The sequence below is a fragment of the Pinus tabuliformis genome, chromosome Q, assembly GCF_031772625.1.
Source record: "Pinus tabuliformis cultivar Carrire ecotype Pingquan chromosome Q, CPIR1, whole genome shotgun sequence".
Taxonomy (NCBI): Eukaryota; Viridiplantae; Streptophyta; class Pinopsida; order Pinales; family Pinaceae; genus Pinus; species Pinus tabuliformis.
Genome location: NC_142296.1, coordinates 830,301,574 through 830,309,927, shown reverse-complemented (window position 1 = coordinate 830,309,927; position 8,354 = coordinate 830,301,574). Strand labels below are relative to the sequence as shown.

The 8,354-nt window shown below is 40.9% G+C and overlaps 1 pseudogene; it reads left to right on the top strand.

Moving 5' to 3' along the window:
* Nucleotides 1–7,595: 7,595 nt before the first annotated feature.
* LOC149222181 (small ribosomal subunit protein eS19 pseudogene) lies at nucleotides 7,596–7,907 on the top strand (annotated as a pseudogene).
* The last annotated feature ends 447 nt before the right edge of the window (nucleotides 7,908–8,354 follow it).

Sequence of the window (8,354 nt, the reverse complement as noted above, 5' to 3'; positions counted from 1 at the left end):
ATGGTCATAATCCGGAGTGAATCTCAGTGGGAGCTCTCAGACATCGAGGGTACTGGAGGCCCAGGTCGGCATTGGGATCCAGGTAGGGCTTCCTCTTTGATATTAGACATGCGAGATGGCTACGGCATTGATGAGGTAGTCAACCCAATGCCTGAGCGCATGCATTCCTTAGGGGAGTTCCAGTCGGTGCTAGTGGCCAGGTGGTTTGTGGGCAGACTCCATTGGTTGTTTTGGCATGTTGGTTGCGCATGGGGCGCAGGATGATTAGCATTCTCTGGCAGGAGCTGGTTGGAGGAGGTGGCATGGGTAAGCCACCGGACCAGGATATTGTATGGAGACGATGTTCTCTCATTGAGGTTTAGAATTCTGGGGTCACAGAGGATCAGCACAGCAAAGATATCCCCTCCAGTAGGAGTGGAGTTCGGGTGCTCAGGTCTACCAGGATGGACGAGGGTACATGATGTGTGTCATGGTGGGGTCACTAGCAGACTGGTGGACACTTTGGCACATGCGGGATACCATATGTTACAGGGTGGTATGACAGTAGGCAATGATACACAAGACTGCAAAGATTCAGGTCATAGCATCTAGTGTTATATAGATGGATTTGGCCTGATGCATACAGACCCAATTTTAGGCCATAACACCCAATGGTGTGCAGGGCTATGCAGCGAGGAGTAGTGTCCTGTAGAGGAGCATGGAGATGCATTGTAGTATACCACAACATGCTAGTTTACACTGTGGGGTAGGAGGAGTGACTCACATCGCAATGAGGACGTGCAAGGAGTGATAGGTGCAGTGACATAGGCAAGACACAGGATGGTATAGCCATAGCTGGGGGTATCCAGTGGTGTACAGGGACAAGTTGTGGCATACAGTGGCATGTCGAGGAGTGCAGTGGTACTTGGTGGTATGCAGTGACACATGATGCAGTGTTGTTGGCTTGATGGGCCCTGACCCAGGTTCAACGTTAATTAGCCAAGCAAATCCCTACACTACTGGCCTTTTCGGCATCAATCTGCGGAGTGCGGGCTGAAGTCTCACCCGAAGCAGTATGGGGGGATGCGAGAACCAAGTTTCCACACCATGATGTGGTCATGATGTCGTTTTATACCCTAATCCTTCCTTCACGCAGATCGATAATCCCTTTAGGGATTATCAAAGTATTTCTCTTATTCATCCTTGAAGCCTCTGTGAAAGCCTCTGATCATCCTTCGCGGACCCCAAATAGATAGATCAGGCACTTACGCGCCTCTGTAATTACTCTTACTTCTGTATTTACTTAGATTCGCTTAAGTATTGGTTAACTTTAACATGCATTACGGTTATCTTCACATAAACATATATTCTTATTTGCGTTCATATGACAAAGTAGAATTGATAGATTCGCGCATCAATATAGCATTAATTCATAACCCCAATATTCAACATAACATAATCACAACATTCATAACAGAAGTAAAATAACGCATACACAGATAATTCCAGAATACTTCTCTTTATTGATAATCCAGATTTCCAGTACATACTCTGACTACCATGCACACACAACTGCAGGGGTTTGCGCACTTAGCTGCGGACTTCTACCCTAGGCCGCTGTGCACTCAACTGCAGAGCCTCTTCCTATACTAAGACTCTTTGCTCTTAGCTCTCATAGACCCATAAACTTACTCAAAACTCTACCAAAAACTTATCAACTCCCTTAGACTCTTCTAAGACTCCCTTTTTATATAATCCCATGGTCCGTGGACCAAGGGCGAATCACATCAAGCTGACACAAACTATCTAAACTAAGGGCAGAAACCCTTTTTAACTGTTTACATCTTTGCGCTCCGCGACCACAAAATGTGGAGACTTTACATTATTTACACAAAATTTGGGCTTTTAGCCCCAAAACTTGGGCTTTTAACTCCAAAATTGACCCCAGGGGACCCGTTCCCAACATGCCCCCAACACAAATCTGGTGACTCGCCCTCGAGTCACTCAACTGGCATGGAGATCTTGTCACGAAGACCTCCCAGCTCCACCTATACTACTACGACTTCGACGGTGCACTATGTTGTCGCCTGCTTGACCAGCTGCTTCGTTGCTGGCTCTGCGCTGTCTGCCTGTATTTTCTGTTCTCTCGCCTGCAAACTAGCGAATTTCCCTTCAATGGAGGCAGTGAGTACATAGGCCTCATCTAGCCAAGGCCCCAATATGCCCTTGAGTACTGTCTCCTTGCGCTGAGCTGCATCAACAGGTTCTTTTAGCGCCTTTGCTTCCTGCAGCTTCGCTAACCTTTGTGTAATGGCAAAGGTGCGCGTCGTCGCTTTAACCTCATCATATTTCTCCTGCAGTTCTCACGCCTCTATTTCCAGCTTCTGCACAGTGGGATCTGTTAGGCCAGGTAATAACTCCACAAAATTAATTCATATTATTCCTTTAGGTAGGTCTTTATTATATACATGAGGGAGACTGTTCACTTCATCTCCCGATGACTGTTCATATTTCTTATTATTTATTTACATCAATTGTATTTATTCACCCAATCCTAATGATTAGGTGTCAACATTCCCCCCTTAATCTGAAGGGATGTTGGTGAATCCAAGCATTATTTTGAATCGTTCAAGCTTTTCTCTTCCAAGCGCTTTGGTGAAGATGTCTGCAATTTGCTCATTAGTGGAACAATGACAGAGATGGATTGTCTTGGCCTCAACATGATGTCGAATCAGATGATATTTAGTATTTATGTGCTTCATTCGATCATGGAACTTTGGGTTCTTGGCCAAATTTATTGTAGAGGTATTGTCAATCATGAGTGGAGTTGATTGTACTTGTTTTACCTGCAAATCTTCAAGAATTTTCCTAAGCCACAAAATTTATTTTGTTGCCTCATCTGCTGCCACGTATTTTGCTTCTGTTGTGGAATCTGCTGGAACCGATTGTTTGTGTGATCTCCATGAGACAGTTCCTGATCCAAGTCTCATAGCATATCCTGAAGTAGATACCCCAGTTTCTTTGTCTCCATCGAAGTCTGAATCAGAGTATCCAATCAAACTGAAGTCATCCACCTGTGTATACTTGATTCCAAAGTCTTGAGTTCCCTTCAAGTACCTTAAAACTCTTTTTGCAGCAAACCAATGTCCCTCACAAGGCTTTTGCATAAACTTGGAGAGGATTCCAAAAGCAAATGAAATGTCTGGTCTGGTAGTAGTTAGGTAGTTGAGACTTCCTACAAGCTGTCTATACTTTGTTGCATCCTCAAATTCTTTACCTTTAATAGATGTGAGCTTTAATTTTTGTTCCATTGGAGTAGTAAGAAGATTGCATTCTGTGATGCCAAACCTATTCAACAGATCTCCAATGTACTTCTTTTGAGAGAGAAATATGGACTTTGGATGTTGAGTTACTTCAATACCAAGATAGTAATGAACATAGCCCAAATTAGTCATTTCAAAAATTTTCCCCAATTCCTTCTTTATGGATGCAATGTAGCTTTCATTGTTCCCTATCATCAAAAGATCATCTACATATACCACAAGATATACAACTGTTTTTCCAACTTTCTTGACAAATAAAGTTGCATCATCAAGATCATAATGTTTGAAATTGAGTTTCAGAAGATGCTCAGTTAGTTTTTCATACCAGCTTCGCGATGCTTGTTTGAGGCCATACAAGGACTTCATAAGTTTGCATACTTTATGTTCATGTCCTTTCATAGCAAATCCTTCAATTTTGGACATAAAAACATTCTCTTTTAGATCTCCATTCAAGAAAGAAGTTTTTACATCCATTTGATGGACTTTCCAACCGTTCTGAGATGCCAACGCAAAGAGTGTCTAGATGGTAGCCCATTTTGTTGTGGGGGCAAAAGTCTCCTCATAATTGACCCCTTCCTTATGTGCAAAACCTTTTGCCACAAGTCTAGCTTTGTGCTTGTCAAGTGAGCCATCAGCTTTATACTTGTTCTTGTAGACCCACTTGCAGCCAATCGGTTTGGATCCTAATGGAGGATCAACCAGCTTCCAAGTGTCGTTCTTTATGAGGGCATCATTGTTAGAAAATTATATATTACGGAGCAATGGAACACATAAAATATTGCAGAAATATAAACACAGAAAACGCACAAAACAAGAGAGACACAGATATACGTGGTTCACCCAGTTTGGGCTACGTCCACCCCGAACAGCCAGTCCTTCCTTTCTATTATCCAGCAAAATGAAGAGATACAACCTACAACAAAACCGCTGTAATATCCTCTGTTTTCTCTCACAGTCTCACCTCTATGTTTCTCGCTCACCGAATACACGTCTATCTCAGCCTCAAATACAATGCCCTCATATAAAGAGAGGGGGTTGCCTTCTAGGGCAAAAAACCCTAAACTAAACATAAGTTCTACCGTCAGATCATCCGCCTAATGAACGGCCCAGATTGACTAGAAATTACTATACTTTTACAAGGCAATTTTACAGCTGTTTTTGGACCCCCCACGGCAGCGATCATTTTACGGGCGGCGTTGCCGCCCCATTTTGAACTGGGGTCCAAAATGCCGGTACTATAGAAGATAATCAGGCTCCACACCCAACAATCATACTCCTTTTGCATCGCTTCTTTCCATTCATCATTAGAGGCAGCTTCTTTAAAGGAAGTTGATTCAAAATCTGTAGACAAGTTCAATTCACAATCATAAGAAACATCCATATCAAAAGGTGAATTAGAGTCATCTACGTCACCTCCATTTTGCCGGTTTGAATTTCTAGTTCCTATCTTTTCAACCTCATTAGGATGAACACTTTCAAGTGTCCTTGTCAGCCACTTTTGGGGACCTTTTTCAGATGGTCCAGGCTGCTCCGTTGATTGAGTTGGGACTGAATCAAGATTGAGGCTCCCAATTCTATCAATCACATCACTTAAAGCGTCATCAGTTGTTGGAGTTTCATGCGAGGGAGAGTGTTCTTCATAAGAATATTCCACATGTTGATCTAGTATAGGAATCCCCTTCAAGATGTGGAATCTGATTATCAAATTTTTGAAATGATTTTGCATTTGCGACTCTATCCAGGCGATCAAGTTTCTGCTCAACAACATTGTTAGTTTTGGATGATTCAAGAAAAATTACATCTCTAGATACAACAAACTTTTTATTGACTTCATCATATAGACGGTATGCTTTGGAGGTGTTTGAATACCCCAAGAAGATACACTTATGACTTCTTACACCAAGTTTGTTTCTATGTACCTTTGGTATCAAGACATAACAGGTGGAACCAAAGACCCTGAGATGCTTTACCGAAGGAACATGCCCATACCACATTTCATATGGAGTCTTGTTTCTTATAGCATTAGATGGACATCTATTCTTTATATATGCAGCACATATAACAACATCAGCCCAAAACATTATCTTTACATTTTTGAAGAAGAGCATGGATTGTACCATATTTAAGATTGTCCTATTCATTCTTTCATTTACATCTGTTGGGGATTATAAGGCACAATTGTTTGATGTTTGATCCCATGTTGGCAAAGATAGTTTTCAAATTCATTTGATGTGTATTCTTTTCCATTATCAGTGTGAATAGACCCAATATGACATTGTGCATCATTTTCAATCCATTTATGAAAGTTCTTGAATGTTTTAAAAGCATCAGATTTGTTCTTCAATAAATAAACCCAACACATTCTGGTGTAGTCATCAATAAATGTCATCATATATTTATTTCCATTTGCAGAAGGAACAGGCATTGGACCACATAAATCTGAATGAATGAGTTCAAGTTTTCTATGTGCTCTTGAATGTGAATCATGAAAAGACTGTTTGCTATGCTTTCCTAGAATGCAAGCATCACATTGCTTAAATTTCCTAGGAATTGTAGGCAAACCAGCAACACCATTTTTCTTCAACAAGCGGAGGCTGTCATAGTTCAAATGTCCAAATATAGCATGCCATAATAAACTTGATGGAAGTGTACCTTCTTCATAATGAGAATTATATTAGAAATGTTGTGCACGAGCAGAGTTACCTTGCAGCTTGAGAAGCCTTTCTTCTTCTATTCCCCTCATGACAAGTGAGTGGTCAGATGCTTTTCTCACCTCAATCTTGCCATCAAACATATGAATGGAGTGACCTTGCTGACCGATGTGGACCAAGGACAACAAGTTTTTCTTGAGTTGTGGGAGATATAGAACATGATGCAGAAGAAAGTCTGGAAGATCAGGCAATTTAAAACTGATTGTGCCAAGCCCTAATGGCTTGATTTTTGATTGGTCTGCAAAGTATACTGCTCCATCAACATTGTCAGTAAATTCTTCAGAAAAATCTTTTCTATGAGTCATGTGGCAAGTTTCTCCTGAATCAAGCAACTAATCATTTTTCCAAGAAGCAAGTGAAGCATTAAATAAATCTTCATTTACTCCAATATTATATTGTGCCACAACATAGTGAGCGGATTCAGGTGCTTTACCTTTGTCTGTGTCATTAGTTTTACCTTTCTTTGATTTCTTTGCTGCTCAATTTTGTCCCATGGTAACTTGCATGTAGAGGCATCATGTGATCCATTTCTTTTGCAGCGTATGCAGTGCAAATCTGCCTTTTCTCCTTGAGAGTGTCTGCCCCCCCTGCCTTTGAAATATCTTCCTCTTCCTCTTCGACCACCTCTTCCTCTGGAAGAATCTTGAGCATGATTCTTTTCTTTATGGGCAAGGCACACAGCTTCTTCAGAAGATTCAGGGGTTGTCTTCTTTCCAAAATCTTTCTCTCTTTCAGCAATTTTTTTCACAAGAGAGTCAAAGGTAATATATTTTAGATTTCCATTTGCTTGCAATGACTCAAGATAATTGGAGTAAGTAGGATAAAGTGCCTTGAGAAAAGCGATAAGAGGAATATCCAATTCAACCTTAGTGGATTTGATATCATGCACTATAGGTTTTACTTCGGATGTAAGAGCAAGAGGATCATTATTTTGTAATTCAAGAGTGAAGAGTTTAATCATGAGTTGAACAACTTCAAGTGCAGAATGTGAGTCATAGAGTTCTTTCAGCTTTTGAAAGGCTTCGAAAGCAGTTGATAATGGCAAAATAAGCCGACTCACCTATTCATTTATAGATGCTGCGATTAATGCATAAGCTTTGTTGTTCTTATTTTCCCAAATGGCGAGTTCTTTGTCTGAGTTAGGCTGTTCAAGTTCTTTGTCTCCATCTCCAATGCACACTCCTTTCCACAACTCATTGAAAATGAGGGTGTGTTTTATCATCCGGGACCACTCAGGATAGTTCTCCTTGCCAGTGAGAACTATTCCCACCATGGATATGATTGAATGCATTTTGTAACAAACAAAAAAAACTTCTGCTGCAAAATTTTACTCCTAATTCTGATATGATTGGACAGCAAATTCAAATGTCAAAACGCAAATGTCATGGTAAATACAAAAAAATTTAAAACGTAAATACCAACAGCATCCCCAGTATATTTAGCTTTGATCTTCTGCGTTCAGCTTCCCTCTCAGCTATTCTCACATAAAATTAGCCAGCAAGCATATCTTTTATGTCAATATTCCAGTCAATACTCATTTGAAACGTATCGAGAATCAACTCCAACGATAGGGTAAAACCCAATGCAGAGAGTACTCAAAAACTCGCAGGTATCAGAGCTCGTGACAGCTTATGCTGCACATCTTAAACGATCCAGCAAGATTGAGCTTCCACACTGGAAGGACCTTGTAAAGACAACCACTTTCAAGGAACTCGCTCCATATGATCCTGACTGGTACTATGTTAGAGCAGCTTCAATGGCAAGGAAAATCTATTTGAAAATCTATTTGAGAAAGGGTATCGGAGTTGGAGCTTTTTGTAAAATTTATGGTGGTCGTAAAAGGAATGGTTCACGCCCTCCTCATTTCTGTAAAAGCAGTGGATCTATTGCTTGACATGTACTACAACAATTAGAGAAGATGAATATCATTGAGATGGATCCCAATGGTGGATGGCGTATCACATCTAGTGGTCAGAGAGATCTTGATCAGGTTGCTGGTCGTATTGCGTTAAAGCAATGGAGCAGTGTTAAAAAATATGGGACAACGTTAAAACCAGGACAATGTTAATACTTGAAGCATATATGGGAGCAGCATTAAAACTTGAAGCATATGCCAACACCAACCTTTAATCTACGCAACACAGATTTCAAAAAAACTCAACGCTCATACCATAGGTACTTGCTCATTTCTCTATGAAAACTGTGTGCTTACGGTGCTAGTTGCTATGTGCAAATTTGGGTGTTTCTATGTGGGAGCTGAGCGTTCATCATAGAGATTCGACGCTAGGAGCTGGGCGTTCATCATAGAGATTCAATGCTCCTCTTCTGGCATGTCAGACCG